The sequence below is a fragment of the Camelus bactrianus genome, chromosome 18, assembly GCF_048773025.1.
Source record: "Camelus bactrianus isolate YW-2024 breed Bactrian camel chromosome 18, ASM4877302v1, whole genome shotgun sequence".
NCBI lineage: Eukaryota > Metazoa > Chordata > Mammalia > Artiodactyla > Camelidae > Camelus > Camelus bactrianus.
The window spans coordinates 6,730,089-6,755,055 of NC_133556.1; the positions used below are offsets into that span (position 1 = coordinate 6,730,089).

The 24,967-nt window shown below is 51.2% G+C and overlaps 1 protein-coding gene across 4 annotated transcripts in view; it reads left to right on the forward strand.

The window, feature by feature from the left end:
• The window catches only part of COL26A1 (collagen type XXVI alpha 1 chain), a 156,215-nt gene that overhangs the window by 15,345 nt on the left and 115,903 nt on the right, over positions 1-24,967 (forward strand). The window lies entirely within an intron of this gene.

Here is a 24,967-nt window from a genome sequence, read left to right on the forward strand (position 1 = left end):
CAATTCCTATGGCAATAAGAACACGACTCCAGGCTTCTCTTGGCTTGAATTGGTCTGACACTTCATTGCTGCTTCGAGAGTGTGTGAGCTGGACCCGGACCAGCTCTGCCTGGGGCAGGAGACGAGAGTAACAATAACTAACTGTTAGAGGATTGTCAGAAATCCTACGGCGAATCCTATGGAAGGAGACACACAGCCCACTGTTCTCCCCTCCAAAGAGTCAGGGGTCCCCAGCTTCCTTGCCTGGTCTTCTTGCCCTGCGTCCCAGAAACCAGGGTCTAGATGTTTCTTTGATGGCCGGTATGAGACCACCTTGAAAGAAGCTGGACCCAGTCCAGGTTGATTCTGTAACACTCGGGCGAGAAGCGGGGGTCCCCACCTCCTGCGCCTCTCTGTCTGCCCCAACCCCCGGCTGCCTCATGAATGATGGGCAGAAAGGTCACAGCTGGCCACTCTGACTGCTGACCTTTGCCAGCTCCCCTGCTGCCCGCCTATAGCCATGTTTCCAAGCCTGTTCTGTCAGGTGTTAATAGAAGTTGAGAGAAACAGCCTGGGACATGCTTGTGAACCAGGCTCCTGAGATTCCTGAATAAAGGGGGAGGGTGTGACAGAGCTATGCAGCCTGTGTCTGAATCCCTGTTCTGGGTGGCCCTGATCGAGTCACCTGGCCTCTCTGTGCCTCAGTCTCCTCATCTGGAAAATGGGCATGATTGGCGTGTTTATTTCATCAGGTCGTTCTGGGGCTTCAGTGAATTAATATTCATAAAAGGCTCAGAACAATAGCTAGTAAACACTCTCTGTGGCCCCGTGAAATGACAAAGGCTTGCCCAGGGCAGGCAGTGTGCTGATGGGCCTTTTAAAGTTTGGGGAAAAGGGGAGTTTCGCAGACATGACACTGGATACTTTTCTGGGGAGCGTGTTGTTTGGATGGTGTTCCATACACTGCATCCTGGGAAACCCTGGCCTAGTGGGTCAAGGTTAAATGTCCCAGTAGTTGTGGCCCCTTGGCCTTTTGCAAAGGACTTCTCTCTGGGGTCATGTCCAACCTCACCCTGCTGTTGTCCACCCTGGTGCTGAGCATGAGCCAGAGAAATACACATGCAAAAGTCTTGTGGATTTTTCTGAATCCCTTAGACCCCGCTCAGGTTTTCAATGCCAAGAGCGAGGAATGGGGGCTGGTCCTCACTCCCAGCAGAACCTCCGCCACTGGGAGGTGTGGGGGTGAACAAAGAGAGTCATCCTCAGAACATGACTGGTGGGTGGGTTGGAGGGTCTGGGGTCCTGAGATGCCTGTGGCAAGTCAAAGGCCCAGGAGTTCTGACGAGCTTTGTGTCCCGGGAGTGTGACAGCTGAGGGGACCCCATGTGGCCCCGGGATGGGGGAGAGAGCTTTTTTTGGTGTGTCTCACGCAGCGAGCCTCTTGTGACTCATGGAGGAACCCACAGTCAAGCTGGCAGTTCCCTTCATTGACTCAGTGCCTCACACGTAACGTGAGACTAATGCGATTGCTTTGAGATCAGACGAGGAAATGTGTTTGTTAAATATGCAGACTAATTATTACTCAGCATGGGCCTGCTCAGTGGACCAGGGCCCCAGCTTTGCAGTGCCCTCCCCCCGGGGTCCACCCCTCTGAACTAGACTGGGGACACCGACACTTGCAGGAGAGTGGACATTTGCTGTGTGTGTGCGTGTGTGTGTATGTGTGTGGAGCTGTTTCCCCATGCCTGGCTGCAGTTTGCAGCCCAAACATTTTACGTCTTTGTTTGAAAGTATCTGGTCCCCCTCCCCCTTCCTTCTGGAAGATCAGGGACTGTGTGGTATTTGCCGAGAAGCCCCCCAGTTCCTGGCACTCAGGAGGCCCAGCAAAGGGGCTTCTCTGCTTGGAGCCACTGTGAAAGGCTTAGACTTCCTGTTCCCCAAAGAGTAGCTTCTGGAATCAGACCCTGCTTCAGGCTGCCTGCTGGCCCTGCCGACCCTGCTGGCCCCTGGAGGCGCCAGGGCCTCTGGGGAGAAGGTGGCAGTTTCCTTATGATTTGGCTCCAGTTGTCCGCACCAGGCCTGCTGCCTCTGCATCTGACATTTTTGTCATTCCTTCAAGGGCTTATCTGGAGAATCAGCACTTCCTGCTCCTCCGTGATTAACTTGGCCACACGGCTGATTCTCCAGTTCCGAGAGGTCTCAACCCTTCTATTTCTGGGGTCACAGGATCCTGGGCCTCTACAGGGTTTGTCAGGCTCTTTCTTTCTTTTGTCCCCAGCTGATGATGACAATTAGTTCAGATCCTGAAACTCTTCATGTGAGAGCTCTAAACACATGCCTTCCTGAAGAGGCTGCTGAACAGATCGGAGAGACCCCTACATCAGGGGACTGGAGGGACCTGTCTGACCCTGCCTAGCCTGCTTCTTGTCTCTGGGTTCTCTGCTCACCGCTGTCTACCTCTTAATCTCAAACTGCTTCTTGCCTCAGGGCCTTTGCACTGCCTTGATTAGTCTTTGCTTTTTCTTGGCCTGGCTAGTTCCTGCTCAAAGCTTAGAGGTCAGCTTAAACATCACATCTTCAGGGAAGTGTTTGCTGTTCCCCAGAGTAATGTTGGGCCTCTTTGTTAAATGCCCTTAGAAGCTCATGATAACTGTAAGTCAATCTTATAATTAATTGATTGATAATTAGTTAATAGTTGTCTACACTGAGACTGTAAGTTCTCCAAGGGCAGGGATCCCTTCTGTCTTGTTTGGTGCGGTATCTCTAGGTTCTCGCAGAGTGCCTGGATCACAGACAGTATCCAGGAAAGGACTAACCACTTTGCAAGCTGTATTAGTTTCCTATTTCTGCTGTAACAAGTGACTATAAACTTCATGGCTTAAAACAACACAAATTTATTGGCTTACAGTTCTCAAGGTTAGAAGTCTGAAATGGGTCACACTGGGATGAAAGGTCTTTGCAGGACTGGCCCTTCTGGAGAGTCTAGGGAAGAATTCATTTCCTTGCTTTCTCCAGCTTCTAGAGGCTGCTGGCATTCCTTGACTTACAGCTCCTTCCTCCATCTTCAAAGGGCATCCTGTAACCTCTCTCTCTGACTCTGATCCTCCTGCCTCCATTCTATAAGGACCTTGTGATTACGTTGGGCCCACCTGGATAATCCAGGATCATCTCCTCACCTAAAGATCCTTCATTTAATGACATCTGCAAAGTCCCTTTTACCATGTGAGATAACGTATTCACGGGTTCCAGGGATTAGAACGAGTACATCTTGGGAGGGAAGTGCATTATTTAGCCTACCACGCAAGTGGGAATGGAAAGGGAAAGATACACCAGATATTTGAGGCCCTGGAGAGTTGGATTGGTCCTAGATTTCAAACAGTATTAAGACTGACTGAAAGTGGCTTTGAGCATCAAAAGGCTGATGAGACTCAGCCTTGTGTGAATAATCACGATAAGGACGTGGTCTTCCCACTCAAGTTTTTACATAGGCTGTGAGGTAGGGATTTAACTTTAGTTCTTTTTATCCCCAAACCTCCCCTCACACTTCTACTGAATAATCCATCTATTCCCAACACTTTAAAATGCTACTTTTATCACGTACTAAATTTAACTACATGGCCAGCCCTTCTTCTGAGCTCTTAATCTGTTCTGATGCCAGAACCACACTATTTTAATTACTGTATATTTATTGTATGTTTTGTTAGCTGATAGAGCAGTTCCTTTCTTACTGTTCATCTGTATCAAAATATTCATAGCATCTGTTGTACACTTTTTCTTTCGGGTGAATTTTAAAATCATCTTCTCTAGTTCTTTAAAACATGCTGTTGGGATTTTGAGCTAGGCTCTGTTGACTTAATGGATTAATAGAATTCAATATTTACAATAGTGTGTGTTTTTCAGGAACAAGGTATACTGCCCCAGTTATCCAGATCTTGTTAGATTTATTCTTAGGCATTTTATAGTTTTTATTGCTATCATGAATAAGTTCTTCTTGTTCCCTGACACTTGTAAATGTTTATGTCTGGCAAATAGGAAAGCTGTTGATTTGGGCATGTTGATTTTATTTCCTGCTACCTTCAGGCATTGAAAAAAATATTTTAATGGTTTTTCAGGTGGTTCTCTAGGGTCTCTGAGGTAGCAAATCCTAAAATCTCCCAATGTGTATGTGTGTGTTTTTGTGTGTGTGTGCTGGTCATTGTGGAAGTCAACATCTTGGTTGAGTTGGAAGGCTGGGGCTTCATCTTTTTTTTTTTTTTTTTTTTTTTTTTTACGAAGAATGGCAGAGGTAGAGGGAAAGGAAAGTGGATTGTGGTTTGGTCCCACCCAAAGTCACCATCTCTGCTCCCTCTTCTCTCCTCCTCCTAGTTCATTCTGAAGAGAGGCAGACAATGTGTGGACCCAAGACATGGTTAAAAGATAATGATGTCTTTGCCTCACTTCTTGATTTATAGACAGGATTTTTTTTGGAGTCAGAGGACCAAGGATTCACCCACCTTTCCCCCACCCCTAGCCCCTCCCCCAACTTTTTAAACAAACAGCCTAATCATGGACAGTGGTTTCTAGACTTTTTGTAGGGCCAGTCATTCTGATTTGAGGCTAAATTATTTCTGCTGTTATCTCCCACCTGTCCTCTCCTCCTCCCTCAGCAACAACAGGTCCTTCCTGAAAACAGCCGTGATCCTAGACCATGAACTATCAGCTTCTATTTGGTCTGTCTCTTTCTCTCTAACAAGAGCCAGCATCCATTTGAAGGGGGTAGGGAGGCGAATGGTGAGCTGGGGATGGGGAGTGTGTGAGTTCCTCCCTTCCTCTACCCAGCTTATCCTAGGCTGGAAAATGCAGTTAAAATTAAAACCAAGGGCCATCTTTGATGAATGAAAGCCAAGAACATGAACCTATGTCCTTCCACACAGGTGTCCCAGGTGGATGGTGTCCCCCCAAAGCTGCAGGTACCCCAGAGCATTCCTCAGGGTGAGAGAGCAGTGTTTCAGACTGGCATGACACTCTTACAGACTGATGCTAGCTGTATTTTAGTCCACATGTTAGCTGTCCAGTTGCTTCCTATGGACTGGGGCTGGCCGTGAGGGCCGACTCTGGTCCTTCTACGCCCATTGGTGGGGGGGATCACAGGGGCAATTAAGAATGAGTCACAGCTGTGTCCCAGAGAATGCAGAGGGCCAAAGTCATGAGTGCCTGGGATCTTGGGGCAGCCTAGCAGGGAACCCGGGATTGTCTGCCTTGGTTATCACTATAGCCCTAGAATCTGTCCATCCAGAGCCAGAAATAGGTGATAAAGCCAAGCAGGTTCAGGCTGGGTGGGCATCTGCCTGCTGTGAGGAGGTGGGCAGGTCAGATTATAAAGGTTTAGCCAAGTGTGGCTGCGGTGGGTGGGCCCAAAGGCACAGACCTAATACTCAGAACTTTGGAGTCAGGCAAAGTGACGTCAGAAACTTGGCTACCCTTCTAGCTGTGGGCAAGTTCCTGTTAACTTGCATCAGTTTACACATCTGTGAGATGGGACTAATCCTATCCAGATCCTGTGGGAGCATTATTAAATGAGCTGTTTGAATCAGGGCTGTGTGTTCTGCTCGGAATCCAGTGTGAACAGTGGCCCCTGGGGTGGGTCATGCTGCCTTCTGGATGGTGGGGCACTTGGCTGCTTTGCCCAGGTTCTGTCTTGGCTTGATTTATTTTTGTTTCATGCGCTTGTTTTGTAGCTGAGCTGCAAGCCCTTTGGGGTCAGGAGCCCCATCCTAGATGGCTTTGTCTGCAGTGGCAGGTAACCCTGGGCTGAGCATGGAGCGTGGGTTCAAACAATCCCTTATTGATTTAACCACGGCAGGCCCAACTGGGACGCTGAAGTGTTTGCTTTCCAGGCTGAGAAGTCCAAGTTGCTCCAGAGCTCAGGATCCTGGAGTTGCATTCTAACCTGGAATGAACTAGGGCATGAACAGGGGGCCTGGTGGACCCAGATGTGGTGCAAGGGTCCAGGCATTGGATGAGTGAGGGGTTTGGCAGGAAAGTCCAATTCCGTGCCTGGCCGTTGGCAGGAAGGCGGGAGAGCTGGAAGTCGTCTGCCTGCTGGCCTGGGGCAGCTGCATGTGGGGACAGCTGTCTCAGCTTCGGACATAGGATCTGCCCCAAGATTAATAACAGAGCCTGGCCATGCCCGTGGGGAGCGGAGAGGGGCTTGGGTTACCACGCACCAGGAAATTCGCCTGCCCTGCTGACAGTGGGTGGGTAGCCTGCAGGATGGATAGACTCTGGGGACTGGGGGGGTGTCTGGGCAAGACAGCTCACTGCTGGCCCAGCCGAGTGCCCCACCACGGGATGCAAGTTGACCCTCCCAAGGGCTGCTTTCTTTCCGCTAGACCCAAAAACGGCAGGAGCTGATCTCCAAGAATTATGTGAAGAGTGGGGAATGGAAACCAAATGTTGGTGTCAGGTAGAGAAAGCTGATGGAAGCCCACAGCCCAGCAGGCCTGGGAGCAGCAGGGGCTGGGGCCCCGGTGGCCGGCACAGATGTTCAGGTGAAAGGGGCCCGACACATCTTCTTTCAAGAAAGGTTTATTTTCCCCTGATTATATTTATCATAGATCATTTGGAAAATATGGCAAAGTGGAAAGAAAGAAGTCATTTATAATTCCATCTTTTAAGTGTAAAATGTAAATTCTTTTCATGATGATTAAAATACACACAACTTAAAATTTGCCACCTTAACCACTTTTAAGTGGACAGTTCAGTGGCATTAAATATATTCACATTGTTATGCAGCCATCACCACCAGCCATCTCCAGACCCAGTTCATCTTGCAAAACAGAAACTGTGCACCCATAAGGTACTGACCCCCCTCTCCTCCTGCCCCTGCCCCCAGCCCCTGGCAGCTGCCATTCTATTTTCTGTCTCTATGGTTTTGACTACTCTAGGTGTAAGCGGAATCATCAAGCGTTTGTCCTTTTGTGACTGGCTTATTTCCCTTAGCATAATGTCCTCAAGGCTCATTCATGTTGTAGCATGTGTCAAAATTCCCTCCATTTTTAAGGCTGAATAATATTCCATTGTATGGATGGACCGCATTTTGTTTATACAGTCATCCGTTGATGGACACCTGGGTTTCTGCCACCTTCTGGATATTGTAAATGCTGCTAATGAGAACACGGGTGTGCAAATCTCTTTGAGTCCCTGCTTTCAATTCTTTTGGCTGGGTATCTGGAAGTGGGATTGCTGGGTCATATGGTATTTCTATTTTTAACTTTTTTGAGGAACCACCATACTATTTTCCATAGTGGCCACACCATTTTACATTCCCATCAACAGTGTAAAAGGGTCCCAGTTTCTTCACATCCTTGCCAACGTTTGTTGTTTTCTGATTCTTTTTTTCGTATGCTAGTCATCCCAGTGGCTGTGAAGTGGTTTTGGTTTGTATTTCCCCAATGATTAGTGATGTTTAGCATCTTTTCATGTGCTTATTGGCACAAGAAAATATTTGTTTGTCATCTTTAGCGAAATGTCTATTTAAATCCTTTGCCCAATTTTGAGTCAGATTTTTTTCGTTGTTGTTGTTGAGTTGTCAGTGTTCTTTATGTCTTCTTGATGTTAACCCCTCATCAGATATATGATTTGCAAATATTTCTTCCCACTGCATGGGTTGCCTTTTCACTCTGTTTGTGTCCTTTAATGCACAAAAGTTTTTAAATGTCGATGTGGCCCAATTTATCTATATTTTCTTTCGCTGCCTGTGCTTTTCATGTCATATCCAAGAAATCATTGCCAAATCCAGTGTCATGTTGGCCCCATGTTTTCTTTTATGTTTTGCCCTAAGGGTTTTATTCTTTTAGGACTTATGTCTTTGATTCATTTTGAGTTAATTTTTGTAAATGGTGTAGTGTAAGGGTTCAACTTCATTCTTTCACATGTGGTTATCCAATTTTCCCAGCACCATTAGTTGAAAAGATTGCTCTGTCCCTACAATTCCATGTTTGAGAGGGTATTTCCTTTTGGTCTTTGCTCTGTGCTTGCCTGCTTATTTGTTTGTTTATTTGCTTGTTTGTTTGTTTATTATTTTTGCAGAGTTGAGATCACACAGGATATATTAAGGAGGAAGGTCAGTATAGTTAGTCCTGGGTCCTGCCTTTTCTTCTAATACATTTGCCCAGAAGCCTCAATGAAGCAGTCTTCAGTCATTCTGTAGGTATTTCCAGATGCCCAGGGTTTACAAGGGACTTTGTCAGTTGCTAAGTGTGTGGAAATGATTCAGAAAAGGTCACTGTCTTCAAAGTCCAATAGAGGAGAATAAATGAACCATTATCACAGGAGGTCTGGAGTCACAAAGGTCTGAACAAAGGGATACGAGGAAACAGAGGCAGGGGCAATGTGTTACGCAGGACAGCTGGGGAGGCTTCCCAAAGAGGGTGACTTTGAGGTGGCTCTCGAGGAAGAAGAGGAAGAGACAGAAGGCTGAGAACAAGGAAGTGAGCCAAGGCCCAGCAAGGGAGTGGAAGGGGCCCGGCATGGTGTGGCCCAGGGTTCTGAGAACAAGAGATGGAAGCAAGGATGGGGGTGAGTGTGGTTCATCCTGAGGGCCATGAGGAGCCTCTGGAGGTTGGAAAGGATCAGAGTGGAGTGATGTGGGCCACCAGATATGGTGTGCATCAGAGCCTTGCAGCTGCATAAAGTCAGAATGTTCCTGTTGTGTCACTAGCCTGCAGAGAGATGAGTACAGCCTGGCAAATGGTAAGATGGTAAAATGGCAAGTGGTAAAAACTTCCCGAGAGTATCTCATCAATTACCACTTACAGTGCACTACCGTCTTTCAAGGCCGTGGAGGCTGATTCAGCACGTGGGAGGCGATCTTGCCTGGAGCTTTATTTCTGAGGGTGGTATAATTTGGTGGCCAAGAGTCTGACTCAAAGTTTAAGTCCTGCCTCTACCACCTGCTAGCTGTGTGACCCAGGAGAAGCCATTTCTTCTCTGTAAGCCTCAATTTCCTCATCTGTAAAGTGGGGACAACCATCACATTTACCTCAAAAGTGGAGGAGAGGATTAAACAAGAAAAGTCTTTAAAGCACCTGGCTTTATCCCTCCTGGATTAGATATTTTAACTTTTAATGTTATTTGTAAATTTTTATGAAAGTTGCACATGTACCTAGTTTAAAGAACCAAATAGTTCTATGAAGCTTAAAGTGAAAAACAATTGTCCTCTATCAGCCACGTCTTTTCTTGTGTTCTCCAGAGAAAACTGCTCCAACTGCACCAACTCTTAGCTTTTTATATCTTTGGTGCTTGTGCCCACATCTCTAAAAAGAATGTAGTTATATTGTTATATCTTGATGTTTTCATTTTTGGCGTTAAGGATCGACTTTCATGAAAGATGAGGGTGAAGTGTCTTCCACACACTGCCCTCCCCTGCACACACGTTTCCTGTGTCCCCATCTTCCTAAGACACTTGATTTATGACACAGTTCTGGTTAGCTCAATACTTAGGTCTTACATTCGATGCCTAGTGATATCTGAGCCATATAGAGTACTATGATGACTTTTTTTTTCCTGAACACATTTTTGCCCCTTCTTGTTTTTGGTCACTTAGCTTTTCTATGTTTTTATTAATTCATCTCCAAACTCTCCCCTATTGTGCAGATTTCCTCCTGATACTGCGTTAGCTATTCTATCCCTTTCATCTTTTTGGAGCAGTTGCTCCTCAAACCTCTGTCCTACTGAGATCTGGGCAGGTAGAAACTGAAACCTATAATCAGTCTTCACTGACAGCCTGGGGATTTACTTTGCCCCAGGCTTCTCCCCTGTATTGGGCACTCTCCTTCCTGCGTTTCATATCCACTGCTTTTGGTTTACTCTTTCAGTGTGATGGAACACATCCTCCAGGAGCTTTCTAAGAAAAGGTGGAGTGTGCACAAGGCTTGAGGTTAGACATTCTGCCCCAGAGCCAGGGCTGAGACATTTATGTATTTCTCCCTGCCCACCTCTGCTACAGGGCTTTGCACCAGGGTCTCCTACCTGTCTTTCCACCTTCCTCAGGCTAGACTGCCAGGGAGCCATGAGCCCAGCAATGTGAGCTTATCCCTGTGAATTTGCACTTTTTATTACTTTTTGGCCTCTTACGAATTCCTTTCTCTCCAACTTAGCCATGTACTCAATAATATGTATTTTTGTTATTTTAACCAGCATCATTTGTTGTGATGAAACAGGAAGGAGTTTGGGAGCAAGATAAGGGCCTTGGGTGGGAAAGGGGAAGAGGGATCATCTGGGGAAGATGAGAACAAGCGCCTTTTTTGAAAGGCCCTGGAATAGAGAAGGCTGCCTGTAGGGAATTCACACTCAAATGCTCTAGGTGGACCTACTGAGTGCTGAGAACAGTGGGGTTGACTGAGGCAAAATCAGCTTTGCATGGTCCAGGGGCTCACGTGGGTCAGACATCCACTGGGAACAAAGACCCAGTCACAGGTGCAAACAACGGGGGACAAAAAGCAAGGGACAAATAAGAGAACACATGAGTGAGCACGTGACCCATTCTCCTCCAAGAACTGAGTCCTGGCCTCGCCCCCCTCTCCAGAGCAGGTCTGTAATTCCCGGGGGTCCTGGACGGAAGTCCTTGTCTGGGCTTTGTTTCCACCAGACCAGCTTTCCAGAAGCCACTTTAAAGAAGCCACATAGGCCACCAGCTTCAGGGGTCTTGCTTCTCCCTTTGAAGTGGGAGTGGGTGAAGGGGGAGTTTTCCAGAAAATTCCTCGAGGCCGCCTCAATGTAAATATCTGGTGAGGTCTTGGGAATTGGGAACCACTTGTCTGAGGCTGGGAAGCTGAGGGCCTGCTGCAGGGGGCTGTGGGAGGAAAGGGCCTGGCCTCCCACAAACCCCCTGAGCCCTGCGTCCCTCTCTCCTCCCGGTGTGGCTTCAGGGTTCCCTCAGAAGGGCTCCCCTCCTCTGCAGCTCTCCTCTTTGGCCTATGCCCTTTGCCCCCACCCTGACTCTCTGGTCTGACCTGCTAACGAAAGCCTTCTGTGTGGAGGTCAGCGCTGCCTGGCTGTGGTAACAGAAGCCACATGGGGGATGGGGCAGCGGAAGGAAAGGGGGATGGGGAGGGCCCCAGCCCTTGGAGCCCGAGCAGATGGCAAAGAAAAGAGGCTTGTTTGCCTCTCTGGGGGTCCAGTTCCAGTACAAGACGGAAGTTTCTCAGGTCTTGGGAGCTTGCGGACACACAGGCACATGTGGGAACGTGTGTGTGTCAGGGGGTGGGTCGCCTCCTTTCTGCTGGAAGTGCTGGGGCCTGGTGAGGATGATGGTTGTTGTTTACCTTCCTGAAGGCCTGACTTTGTCTGGGCTGTGAATTCATCCTGGGCCGGGGCCGTGAGCCACCCGCTTGCATATCCTGAGTGCGTGTCAGTACGGGTCCTGTTGAGTGACAGCTGGACCCAGGGGGGTTTCAGGAGGAAAGGAGCGTTTTCGTCCTCCTCCTCAGTCCTGCGTAGTCTTCTCCGAGGCTTTACTGGGGAGGGAGCGATCTCTGCATTTGGACCCAATTCTAGAGGCCTTAGAGCATAGAGACCAGGTCTGTCCCGCTCACTGCAGTTCCTGGATGTCATCCTCAATTTTAATAGCAAACACTTCATTAGTGCTTCTGAGTGCCAGGCAGTCTTCTACCTGTGTTACGTATATCAACTCACTTACTCCTCACGGTGACCCCACAGGTTAGGCCCTAGCATTATCCCCATTTTCTAGGTAGGGAAACTGAGGCACAGGGAGAGAGGAGTTGCTGTGGGTTTCACAGCAGAGCTGGGACAAGGGAGGAGGGTGCCGAGGCAGGAGGAGTTCTCCAGGTCCCTCCTGGAAGCAGCAGGAGCAGAGGGGCTGGTGCCCCCACCTCCCGCATCCCATCTGTAGGCACCTGTGTGCATTTCCTTTCCTTTTTGCATCAGCTGTTTGGAACTGTACACTTTCTGTATTGACTAGGGACCAAGTTGCCAAAATCCAGGCTTATGGACACATCTGGGCATTTGGAGAAGGTGGCGAAGGTTAACGACCCAGTTCCCACCTGTCTGAGCTGTGCCTGCCTCCACTGCCCCATGTAGGAGGCAGAATGGCAGCCTCCAAAGATGTCCACGTCCTGATCCCCAGAGCCTGTGAATATGTTACCTGGCATGATAAAAGTGACTTTGAAGATGTGATTAAATGAAAGACGTGGAGGTGGGATCCGGTCCTGGGTTCTTCAGGTGTGCACAGGCTAATCACAGGGCCCTTCTAAGAGGGAGGCAGGAGAGTGAAAAGAGTGGACAGTGAAAGCAAGAGGTCGGAGTGATGCGAGGAAGGGGCCTTGAGCCAGGGAATGCAGGCAGCTTCCGGAAGCCGGAAAAGACTAGGAACAGAGCCTCCCCTAAAGACTCCGGAGGGAAGCAGCCCTGCCGAGATAGCCCCGGCCTCACCTTGACTAGCTGGGTGAGACTGATTTTGGACTTCTGACCTCCAGAACCGTAAGATGATACATACGTGCTGTTTTACGTCGCTAAATTGGAGGTAGCTTGTTACAGCAGCCCTAGCAAACCAATATACCACGTCCCCATCCTGAGCACGGTCTGTGTCTAGAGAATGGTCACGACACCCATGTCCTGACTCTGAGGCTCTCAGGATCAGAAAGCAGGAAACCTTCCGGTCTTCTGGGCTGCTGCTGGAACTTTCTGTCATCTAAAGCAGGTTTCTGCTCATCAGCGGATGAATGGATAAAGAAAATGTGTTATTTATATGCAATGGAATATTATTCAGCCTTAAAAAAGAAGAAAATCCTGCTATTTGTGGCAACCTGGACCGTCCCGGGGGAGAGTACTCTAAGTGAAATAAGCCGGGTGCAGAAGGACAAACACCGCATGGTATCACTTATATGAGGGATCTAAAATAGTCAGCTTTGGGGGAGGGAAGCAGCTCAGTGGCAGAGCACATGCTTAGCATGCACAAGGTCCTGGGTTCAATCCCCAGTCCCTCCATTAAAAAAAAATCAGATTTACAGAAGCAGAGAGTAGAGTGGTGGGAGGAGGGGCAACTGGGGAGGTTCTGGTCAAGGGTACAAAGCTTCAGTTATACAAGAAGAGTAAGTCGGGGGAGGGGTATAGCTCAAGTGGTAGAGCGCAGGCGCGGGGTCCTGGGTTCAATCCCCAGTACCTCCTCTAAAAATAAATAAAAAAACCTAATTACCTCCCCTCCAAAAAAAATTCAAAAAAAAAAAAAAGAGAAGAATTCCTGGAGATCTGTACAGCATAGACCTGAAGTTAACAATGCTGTATTGTATGCTTAAAATTTTGTTTATCACAAAATAATAATAGTAATAGTAATAATAATAGGGCAGAAGGAAGCTTTGGGAGGTGATGGATATGCTCTGGCACAGATTGCAGTGATGGTTTCACCGGCATGTATCACTGGCGTGTACTTACACTTTCCTCGAATTCATCAAGTTGCAGCCATTGAATATGTATGCCCAGCTTTTTTTCAGTGTGTCAATCATACCTCAATGAAGTGGTGTAGGTAAAAAAAAAGAGAGCAGGTTTCCAGGCCTCAGCGTCACATGGTTCCAGACGTCCCGCTGTGAGGTCTCTTCTGGAGGGGAGAAGACCTTATCCCGAGGAATTCTAACCAAAGGCCCCGCAATCCCACCACAGGCCTGATTAAAAGAAACCTTTCTAGCAGGAAAACTGCAAGTCATTAGTTTTCAGCTTTTTCTAGTGTGACCGTTGGGTGGCCTGGTTCAGAGCATTCTGCAGCTTGCGATGGATTTAATTTTCTGTCTCGATCCCTTGGCGAAACCCACAAACAAATAGGAGTGTGTGTGCCCGGGCAGCCGGGCTCCTGGGACAGCGAGGTGCCGACAGGGCCCTCCCGAGTTGCTCTGTGGGAATCGCCTGTCTGCGGCGCTCCTGGGGGGAAAGCCCTTTAATCAGCGGGACAGGAGGGACAAAGGCTCTGCAGAAACAAACCAAGAACTTGAAAGAGCGGCTCTCCGCCGGATGCCAGGGGAGAGGGGCAATTCCTCTCTGGTGCTTTTGTCTTTCTTGTGGCCGGCCCTGAGGTGCCTGGAGGACTCGGGCGAAGCAGCTAGATGAGAGGGGAAAGGTGAGGGGAAGGTGGGCTGCCCGACCAGGGGGACAGCTGCCTTTAATCATGGTGGAGAACAAAGCGGGGCCGAGGAATTGCATTCGACTAGGCTTCTCTGGCGGCTGCGGCCTTTCGGGTGGGGTCTCAGCCCTGGGGTCGTGCACACAGGGGCTGCTGGAGAAAGCCTTCTGGAACTTAGCTATGTTCACATCCTGCCCTTGCTTAAAAACTGTTCTGAGGGCTCCCCCGGCCTCAGGCCAAGGTTGGAACCCCACGGCCACTCCAGCCCCACTCAGCTGCTCCTCTGGCAGTTCTAGAGTTTTCAGGCTTCTGCAAATGCCCATCCTTCTTACAAACGTTCCTCGGCCCCGACTGGGGGTCAGTCTGATGCTGGATGCTGGAGAAATAGAGTAAAGCACCATCTGGTCATTTCCCTCCATCAGTGGGGGCCCTGGAGGAAGTAAGATTTCATGTGTCCTTGGGGGGACCTGTGAGGCCTGGACCAATAGCAGCAGGAGTGAGGGGGGAGGCAGCGGCCTAGTGGGTGCTAAGGAGACAGCGTGAAGCCCTGGTGCAGGTGAGGGGGCCTAGATGAGATGTCACAGAAATGGTGATGTTTGCTGAGTGAAGGGTCGAGAGGAAGGGAAGCTGGTTTAGGGTGTGGGACGCTGAGTGTGCATTGGAGCCTGGGGACAGTGCAGTGCCGGGACATCCTGGAGATGTCCGGGGGCCTTCCCAGGCGAAGTCTGGAGTGGACGAGCTCCCTCAAGATGGGCATAGAGGGGGAAGGGGAGGGTTCATGGGACCCGGAGGACCCCAGTATCTAGTGAGGCTGAGAGAGAGGAGGGAAAGGAGGAGTTGATGGAGTTTAGAGGCTCGGGAGGGGAGACGTGGGAGACAGGGACTGAGAAGTAGGAGTGTGGACCCCTCTTTTGAGAACGGTGGCCCCGAAGAAGAGGAGGAGAGAGAAGGACTAAGCCTGGGTGTGGGCACCAGGCTGTGATGTGAGCCTGGATCATGCGGGCTGCTGGAGTAAGATCCCCAGCTGGGTGGACACCTGGCACAGCCTCTTGGTCCCAGGTGAGCTGAGAGGCAGAGAGAGCACCTGCTTCTAGGTGAGTGGGAAGGGGAAGCTTCAGCCCAGGTTAGCCTAGATGGACTGAGGAGGAAGCCAGGGGAGCGCTCACCTGTGGGCTCAGCGTTCTCAGTGGACTGGGAGGTGAGCCACCTGAAGGTGGGGGGAAAGGAGGGGAGGGGAAGCTGGCAGAGCATCCTGGGGGGGCAAGAGGGGAAGACTGAACTGCCACCAGCGGGAGCGCCCAGTCAGGGTGTGGCTCTGACGGGTTGGAGTCCCTGTGTGGTGGGTTGACCTACTGTCCCTCCTGGGCAGAGCCAGGCACCTTCTCCTCAGGGCTCCCCCTGCATCCTAGATCTTTGCCTGTTCTTGTCACCTCCCTCTTGTTTCTGTGTTTCTTCGCATCATCTGTGTCCTCTCCCCAGATCAGAGGTCTCCTTTTCTGCTCTATCAGCCAGTGACCACATCAGGGTCTGGTGTCTAGAGAGAGCTTAATCGATGTTAATTGACCAATGGCTTAGAATAGCCCTCTCCTGTTTATTTTAAGCTTTATTTTTTTTCAAAACACAACTTAAATACAGTAAAGCACAAACAGTGAGATTGTAGAGTAAAGCACAGTCTTCAGCGTACAGCTGATGACTCTGTGCACGAGCACGCTCAGTGTACCCACTGTTCAGATCCAGACACAGAGCATTTCCGGGGCCCCAGGGCTCCCGCCTGCCCCTGCCCAGGGAGCACCCCCAGAGGTGGCCCCTCTTCTGATTTCTTTACAGTGGGTAGCTCTGCCTGTTCTTGAACTTCATGTAAACAGAATCATATGGTGTAGACTCCGTCTTGTCTTGCCTTTCACCAACACTGTCTGTGAGAGTCACTTATGTGGTCCCTGGTGTCGTTTGTTCTTTTTTTTGCTGTGTAATATTCATTCTCCTCTTGATGGACATTTGGGAAGTTTCCCGCCTTATCCATTTTACAGACTGTTGGTGAACGTGAGCTGGGGAGCGTGGGCTCCAGCCTGTCATTTTCAGATGAGGAGACTGAGGCCCAGAGATTGGGGGTCACTTCCCAAAGGTCACCTGGGTAGTCATGGGCAGAGCCAGCATGAGACCCTTGTGTCCTGGTTCACAGGCCTGTGATTTTCCCCCCAAAAGGGCAAAAACATAGACTCCAGAGCTTTCTCAGCAACCAAATCCGGCAGGTGCCGCTTCCTGGGTTCAGGGTGGCCAGATCTACAGGTCGCCTGGTGCTGGGCTGTCCACGGCTCCTGGGAGAGCCAGCAGGTCACAGAGGCCTGAGCGGCCCCTGGTGTCCGAGTTCTCACCTCCTGACCCCAAACAACAGTGATCATCAGCCGTAACAGTGGAAGTGCGTTCACTGCGGGCCACAGCCAGTGTCTGGCTTCATGAGCTTTATCGTCTTACTCCCGCTTCCTTGCTTTGGGAGGTGGGTTCCCAATTTCTTCCTTAATTGTTGTCACTCCTAAAGCAGCACAGAGAGTCCTCAGAGGGACTTGGCAGGGGAGGGTCGTGAACTTTGCTTACCTGATGACCTTCATCGTTGAATCATAACTGGATGAGCCTCTGATTGGACCAACGGGGGAAGGTGTGTGAGGGCAGATCACCCAGAGGTGGAGTGTGCCCCCCACCCCTGGGTGTGGACAGGGCTCTAAAATGCTTCTTGTGGAGTGGATCGGAATCTTCTAGATTAGAGAGAGGAGAGAGGAGACATTTCTGGGAGAGCCTACTGTGGGCTAAAGGCCCAGGATGGGTGGGGCATGGCTGAGCCTGGGGAGGGGGTGTCAGGGGCCCAAAGTTTCAGGGGAGACTCGGAGAGGGGCCACCAGAGGGCCAGACAGGGCTCAGTTACAGAGACTCAGGGGATGGCGGCTGGCTGGGGGCTTGGTTCCTTCCAGACATTATCTCTACAACTTCTTTACTCATTCATTTGTCCATTGAACACATATTTACTTATGTGCACCCTTTGCTAAACGCAGATCAGTGGGTGGGGAGACAGGCGCTCAGGGTGTCTGCCCTCTGGAAGCTGGCAGTTAGACGGGGCAGGTGGACAGCGGTTCACATCTGCATCTGACTTGCCCCACACCGGGTGGCTCTGCTTTGCTGGAAATCCTCACCGAGCCCCTGGCTTGGGGATGATTCTGCAGACCCAGGTGTTTGTAGAACTACCTGCCTGGAGAGGGTGTAGGGCCAGGGCTTTCCCAGACCCCACCAGCCCTGTGGGCGGTAGAAGCCAGCCCCAGGCAGCTGGAAGGTGCTCACTCGGCCAGCCTGGTTTCGCACTGTCTGACTGCTGGGCGAGAGGCCGTGCTGCTCTGGCCCTTGTGCTGGGCGGAGGTGATGGCCTCTGTAATAGTCCCCCAGCTCTGCTGCTGCCTTGTCTGCTCCATCTGCTGCTGAAGAGGAGACAGAGGCCCAGAGAGGGATGGGGCTGGTACAAGGTCACACAGCACTTCCTGCAGCTGGACCCCCAAGCCAGGGCTCTGGGAGCTTTTGTGAGGAAGACCCCTGAAACCCACTGACTTATTTCAGGTGTAAAGTACAGGATCCACTAGTGTTTAACCCATGTTCCCCCGCTGCCTGCTGGGAGGTGGGGGTTAATGAGCTGCCAGCCATTAGTGCTGGGAGCAACATACCTCTAAGCCATAGGAAGCAAAGGCAGGTTTGACAAGTGGTGATTCCCAAAGAAAAGTCAAACTTCACGAACAGCAGGATTTAATTCGGAAAGCCACGTTCGTTCTCCTGGATGCTGCCCTTTGCAGGGGGGTGGAGGAATTCCTTAGAGACTCAGACAGCTGTGGGTTTCATGGGGGACCACCCGGCCACCCAGCTGGGCCCGGCGTTCAGAGCTGGAACCCCGTTCCTTTGGAAATGAATGCAGGTCCCGAAGGTGTTCTGCTCACGAGTCTCGGAGTCTCTCTTGCTTGTAATTGTGTGTGATCCTCCGGTGGGTATCAAATGCCAAATTCCACAGTCAGTCCCTTTCAGCCGTCACATTCCTCAGATTCTTATCAGGTTTTCTTTTTTTTTTTCCTCAAGTGAACACTGGGAACCACTCTCCCCGCTGATTGCAGGAGGATGGGAGAAAATTAAAAACAGGAGTCCTGGCTTTTGTCCAGACTCTGCCAGCAGCTTGCCATCCACTTCGGGTCTTTCCCTTACTTTCTCACCTGTAAACAGGGGGTTGGGACAAGATGATCTTGGCAAGACCTCTGGCAGTGCAAAGCTTTCATAATCTTCCATCCAAGTCCATAGCAAGATGCGGTCCGGAAAATGTACCTAAACAAAATGCTGACTGCTTCACTAAGCAGGAGAATCTTCCAGCCCATCTGCAGTGGTGGGAACTTAGGAGTGGTGGTCTTTCCATGTGTCCCCTCCTTTGTAGGGAACCGTTCCTCCCCCTCAGTGTTGCAGCAGAGATTCTCAGAGATGGGTCCCAGAGTGCGTGGGGGACACATGCGGTGGCCACACAGCTAGTCCAGGGCCTTGCATGAGGCAAGAGCTCCATGAATGTTTGTGTAATTGATGAGTGACACCCCCTTGGCCCAGCCATGCAGAGCCAGCGCCTTGGTTGGCAGTCAGCAGTGGGAGTCTTGGAGCACGTGCTGTGCTGACATTCATGGAAGTGAAACATTTCCCTCCTAAGACCCCAAATCAAGGGGCTGGTCAAGCCAGAGCAATCAGACCCTCATAGACCCAGAAAGCTTCATTTCTGCCGAGGTCGCTTGCTATGAGGCTGTTCATCATCTAGGGGAGGAAAAAAACGCAGATACCCTGTGAGTAAAGAGCAAAGTCTTCTCTTGTTCCAGAAAAGATTGGGCTAGTTCAGGATCGTGATTGTATTTCCATTATGAAGTATTTCCATTTATGGTTTAATGGGAACACCTACTATCTACCTAGAGGCTTGCAGTCCACAAATTACACTCATATAGATGTTATTGCTTTTGAGACTCCTGGCAGCCTGTGGAAGGTGAGGTCCCCTTTTGCAGATGAGGAAACAGAGGCTCTGAAGTTGAGACTTGCCTAAAGCCATTCGGTGGTAAGTGGTACAAGTAGGACACAAACTAGGCCCATTAGTCTCACGGTCTCATGCCTTGACACTGCTATTTGACAGCAGCTTGTTTCAATTAGGATGCTTTTGGATGTGAGTTTTAAAAACCCAACTGATGTGGGCTCAAATAACAAGGTCATTTAATATTTCACATATGAAGAAGTGGGTGACTGCAGGGTTGGCTGATTTGGCAGCATCATATGCTCAAGGATACTACCTTTCACTCTGCCTTCCCCAGGCTATCTTCCCTCATGGCTCTAAGATGGCTGCCATAGCTCCAGGCATCACGTCCTCATACAACTGTGCCTAGAAATAAGGACAAGCTTCTCTTCTTGCACTTCCCCTTCTCCCCTCTGTAGGGGATAATGTCTTCCAGAAGCCCCTTAGCCATCTTCCTCTTACTTGTCATTGACCAGAACCAGGTGAACATTTCTGTACCTCAACCAATGAGAGTATGATCTTGCCCGTCTTTCTTGTACTTACTGATGCCCAGAGTCTGAAGAAACCTGGGAGTCTATTAGTAAGGAAGGAGGAGGAGATGATTGTTGGGGACACACGTGTTATATATGAGAGGTCGGCTTGTGCCTTCCTGTCTCAGTCTTTTCTAAAGGACACAGTCCCCCAGAATGCCTGCTGCAGGGGTCCTAGGTCCCTTGTTTTGTACCATGTGTTCCCAACCCATGCCACAGCTGCCTAGACCAGGGGGTGAGCATCTGACCCAAAGTAGCTAGGCCTGCTGGCGCCTGGTATGGACAAAGGAGCTGGGCCAATCAGAATTTCTCTATCCCAGGAAACAGAACTGAGAGAGAAAGAGGCCATTCTCATTAATGCTACCCAGAATGTGCTCTGCGAAGAAAGAAGCAGCGCCGAACAGCATGTTGACCAACTCTGTCTCCAAGCACATATTTTTCTTTTGGGAGGAAGTTACTTAGCCTGCCCGCTTTCTCAGCGATGGCAATAATTCTTACCTTGTAGGTTTTACAACGAGTACAGGAGGGAGCTGGGTCAGAGGCTCACCCTGGTACCTGGAACTGCGCAAGTGATTGGTAAACATTACTCTTACTCCTGCTTTAGTTTCCGACTTCCATCCAGGATAGAGTCTCTTTCCTTACTTGGCATCACCCAGGAATCTGTTACACATACACACACAGAGTCAGTACATGGTTTTGAGAGATGGTGCATTTGAGAAAGACAGTGAAAGACCACGTCTTTAAGAAAGACACTGCCAGATCCTGTCCTAATTCTGACATAAGAAAGCTTCATTTCCGCAGAGGTCACTCGCTGACCAAGTACATCCTGGTCCCCATTGGACACTGAGGACCGTCGGCGGGTCTAGAACAAATGCCTAGCACCTTGCTGTCATGTCGTGGGCACTCGGTCAAAGTGCTGGTCGGTTCCAGTCCTGGTCTGTGGAATGTGTGCAGGAATGCGGATCCCACGGAAGCCGTTGGGGCCCATCTTCTCACAACTGGTCGACTCTGGCATTCCCGTGAAGGGGAGTAGATACAAAATGCTCGAAACCACACAGTCTGTTTGGCCAAATCATATACTCCCTTAGCTGCCCCTCTGCGAATGCAGGCTTTTTCCTGCCTTCTCTGGTGGGGGAGGCCTCAGGAATTACCCCCTGTGGAAGGTCCTAGACAATGAGTGTAGACAACAGTGAAGTGGGAGGAACGCGCTGGCTGCCTGCACACAGCTGTGCTCCCCGGGGTCTGCGGGTTCTCCAGCCCCTGCCCCAGACGCGAATCCCCATTCGCGAGGCCCCAGTACCAAACCCCGGAGTCTGGGTTGTTGCCCTCCATTTTTTTTAACAGAAAGATTTGGTCAGTGGCCGAGGGGCTTTCCGGTCAGCATTGTTTCCCTCTGAAAGGCAGTGACCTTAAATGTACTTACGCTCTTCCCTCTGCTGCCTCGAAATGGACAGTTCCAGTAAAAAACGATTACGAGGAGATGCAAGCAAATCTATCCGCTTACCTGAACACTCCTACTGGTTTTTGTGCCCTAAAACCCCATCAGGCCTTTGTGTAACATACACTCAGTTATCCTTATGTAAGCAGACCCCCAACCCCAGGAAACGGTTTAGGTGGCTGAGAGGTGAGAGATGGAGAGGCATCTCCTTCGTGGGGAGATACTGCTTGGCCGTCCATGGGTTGGCTCCATTTGGTCCCAGGTGGTAAAGACCATTTCAGGAAGCTTCTGTGGGGCTTCTGCTGTGTGCCTTCATGGATTATCCCCATTTATCCCAAACAGGTTCAGCCTCTGGCCTCTGTCCCTCCCCCCTGCCACCAGAGGGTCCTCCTGGAAGCCCACTGACTGGGTTCCTCTCTCAGTTAAGAAACTTCCATGTTTACCTCCTCTTTTCCAATAGGGTGAGTCTCTGAGCTCCTTGAGGATCTGTTGTGTATCTTCACCTTCCCCCAACTAAGTGGGTGTCCCACCTCTGCTCACACTCCCTCCCAGGACAGGGCACCTGCTACAATCATGTGGGCAGCTCATTGCACCCATGGCCGGCCCTCCCAGGAGCAGGCACCTCCTTAGCCTGAGGGGAAGTCTGCCTTCCGGTGGCCTTCGTGTTCTGACCTGACCTCAGGCCCTCTGCAGCCACGTGAGCAAGTGTCACCTGGCTCCCCTGCAATTATCTCAGGGTGGAGAGCTGGACTCCCGAGCTGCCTCCCCACACCATGGCCCTCAGCTTCTTCCTGCTCACTGTGTCTGAATATACCTGGAGGACCCATTGCCGACAGCCCGCACCTGCTGCAGAGGGCAGATGTGAATCCGAGGGGCATGGGGCCTTCCCCTGTACCTCATCAAATCCAGGGCTTCTGCCCTGTCCTGTTCCCACGGACACTCACTGCTCTGCAGGCCAGCCTCCCCCTCCTCCCAGCCTTATTGTCTCCTGTTCACCAGACGGCAGCTGTAGCCCTCTCCTCCCAGGGCACCAGATGTCCATCTGTTCCTTTCCCTGTTGGGGCTCATGGCAGACCTAAAGTTGAGTCCCCAGGAAACAGGTTCTAAGATGCAGTCCAAAAAGGGGGAAGTGTATTGGGGGAGGCTCTTAGGATTGATGCCCATAGAAGGAGCAGGTAGAAGCAGGGTTTGAAGGAGAGATTGAGCTGTGATGTGAGCCCAGTGACAGCTACCATAGGTAGTGACAGCTACTATAGGGGGCTCTGCACCTACAGTGGCCCTTCGAGTTGTCCAGAGGTCAGTGTGGCTGGGCCTTTCACCTCGTGCATGGACTGGGCACTGGACTGGGCCAGCCCCAGGAAGAGCCGGGCCTTGGGTCGGGCGGTGCTGGGCAGCCGAGGCTGAATGGTCGTGCTGACAGCTGGGACTAAAGGCCCTTCACTGAGGGGATCTGGGTGGCACAACCCGGTGCCCACCATACGTGGGCCAGTGAAAAGGGGAGCAGGGGTGTTCTCGAGGTTGTTCTGCTGTTGAGACGGCCTGAGATTGCCTTAGCTTCCTGGAGGCGCGGCACACACCGCTGCCTCACAGTGAACTTATTGTTGGCGAGAACCGCTCCGCCCCATCGGGGGCTCGTCCGCTGGGTTTTGGGGCCGCAGTGCCGGACTCCACGTTTGCCTGGTCATGTTTCATCGTGTTAGATTTGGCTCCTTGCGCTGGGCTAGGGAGATCTAGCTTGGATCCTGACTCCCTCCCAAGACCCAGTCCCCAGTGTCTGCCGGCTCCTGGTCTTCCGCAGTTTCCATCAGCAGGCCCGCCTCCTCCAGCCCCCGTCTGCGGCGCGGCGCTACCCCGGCAGCATGGTCCCTGAGTGCCAAGACCACCGTATGCCAAGACCCAGGTTCTCTGAGAGCTTCAGGGCAGCCCGGCAGGGCAGCCCTGCCGGGGCTTGAGTTTGGGTTGTCCGTTGACTTGTTGGGTGGCCTTGGACGTGCAAACCCCCTCCGGTGCTCACCGGGTGCCCTTGATTCTCCCCCGCGGCCTCGGTTTCCTTCTGTGTAGAATTCCTACCTGAGAATCGTCATCGAGAAGATTGAACGAGGTCACGTATGGAGTGTGAGTTCACTAGGACTGCCACGTCAGAGTACCGCGCACGGGCAGCTGCAACAACAGAAGTTAATGTCCCCGCAGTTCTGGGGGCTGGAGGTCCAAGGTCAAGGTGCCGGCAAGGGTGCTCTCTCCTGAGGCCTCTCGCGTGGCTGCCTTCTCCCTGATGTCCCTGTACATATTCACACCCGAACCTCCTCTTTTTATAAAGACTCCAGTCATATTGGATTAGAACCCACCCTAAAGACCTCATTTTAACTTAATTATCTCTTTAAACACCCTATCTGCAAATACAGTCAGATTTTGAGGTAATTGGAGTTAGGGCTTCAACATAAGAATTTGGGGAGGGGGACACACAATTCAGCGCCTAACAGTGTGTGAAACTGCTTAGCCAATCATAAAATGGGTCTTGGGGTGCTGGGCCTACCTGCCTGCAGGAGAGGGTCTCTATATGATCAGGCCCCTGGTGAGCTGACTCTATTTGTGCCAGAGTTGTTCTTTTCTGTCCCTGGTAGGGGCTGGGAGCTGGCTCCTCTGCCTGCATCTCTCTGGGGACCAGCCCAGGCCCAGTGTGCTCTGTGTCACAGGTGTGGCCTCAGAGTCATCCGAATTGCCCATGCATTTGGCCATGGCCTTCAGGTTGCAAACCTCAGTTCTCACAGAGTTTCCTGAGCCCACCTGGCAGGCAAACCCTTTGGAAATGGCCTCTCTAGGGGGTGAGGCAGGGTGTGGCCAGGTAATTAGGACAGTGAGGGCCAGGTGGAAGTGGGCCCAACCTGGAGGTGGGTGGCTGCAGCCACAGGGGCAGACCCTGCGGGGCTGAGCCCGAGAAGCAGTTTTTGGGGACAGAGTGAATGCAGACAGGAGAAGGACGCTCTGGGTTGTGGGGCTCAGGGTCAGATGAGCACATGCCCTGAGCCCACTGTCCTCTGGAGCTTGTGGTCTTCAGTAGTGTTGACGGCTAAGATAGAGGTGTGGGGGATGGGGAGCTAAGAAAGCGTTTCCAGAGGTAACAGGGCCAGATTTGGGGTTTATGGAGTGCCCTCTGGTGGCACCTAGAGGAAACTGCAGGGAGACGGGGGGGGGGGAGGCTGTCAGAATCAGGATGATGGGAGGAGGGCTGGTGCAGGCAGGACTGGGCCCACGTTGGGGCTAATCAGCCGTGGAGAGGGAGGGAGGGAGGCTGTGGAGTCTGAAGTGATTTGCACCTGGGGGTTCTGGGTCAGGGGACCGGGAACTTGGTGCTGGTCCTCAAGATGGAGCAAGAAGGGGTTGGACAGTGCCGGCTCAGTAGTGGACAGATAGAAATGGTGTGTCTTGAGGTGTCCCATGGGCTGTCATGATGTGTGTCCACACAAAAGGGGCACATATGTTGGGCTTCAAGGGGAGGCATTAGATGATGTCACATTGGGGTGGAGCAGAGCACGGGATAGGGATGGGGAGCAGACTGGGTGGTCCTTGTGGGGAGGGAGGGCACTGTCAAAGCCCTTGGTCTTGGTGCAGGCTCAGAGTTCAGGGTCCTGGGGATGGAGGGGAAGGCGAGGTCAGGTCCTGAAGCAAAGCTCAGAGAGACCTGGGGCTCAGGGGCCGGCTGGGGAGGGAATCCCGGGGTTAAGAGGAAGAGGGCCGCTGCAATGGCATCTCCCCAAGCAGAGGTCGGAGATGGGTTGGTTAGTTATATTCAGAGGTGAGCATAGGCTGGGGGTGTCCTGAAGGCCCCTCCATTCCATCACGACATGATTTCCTGA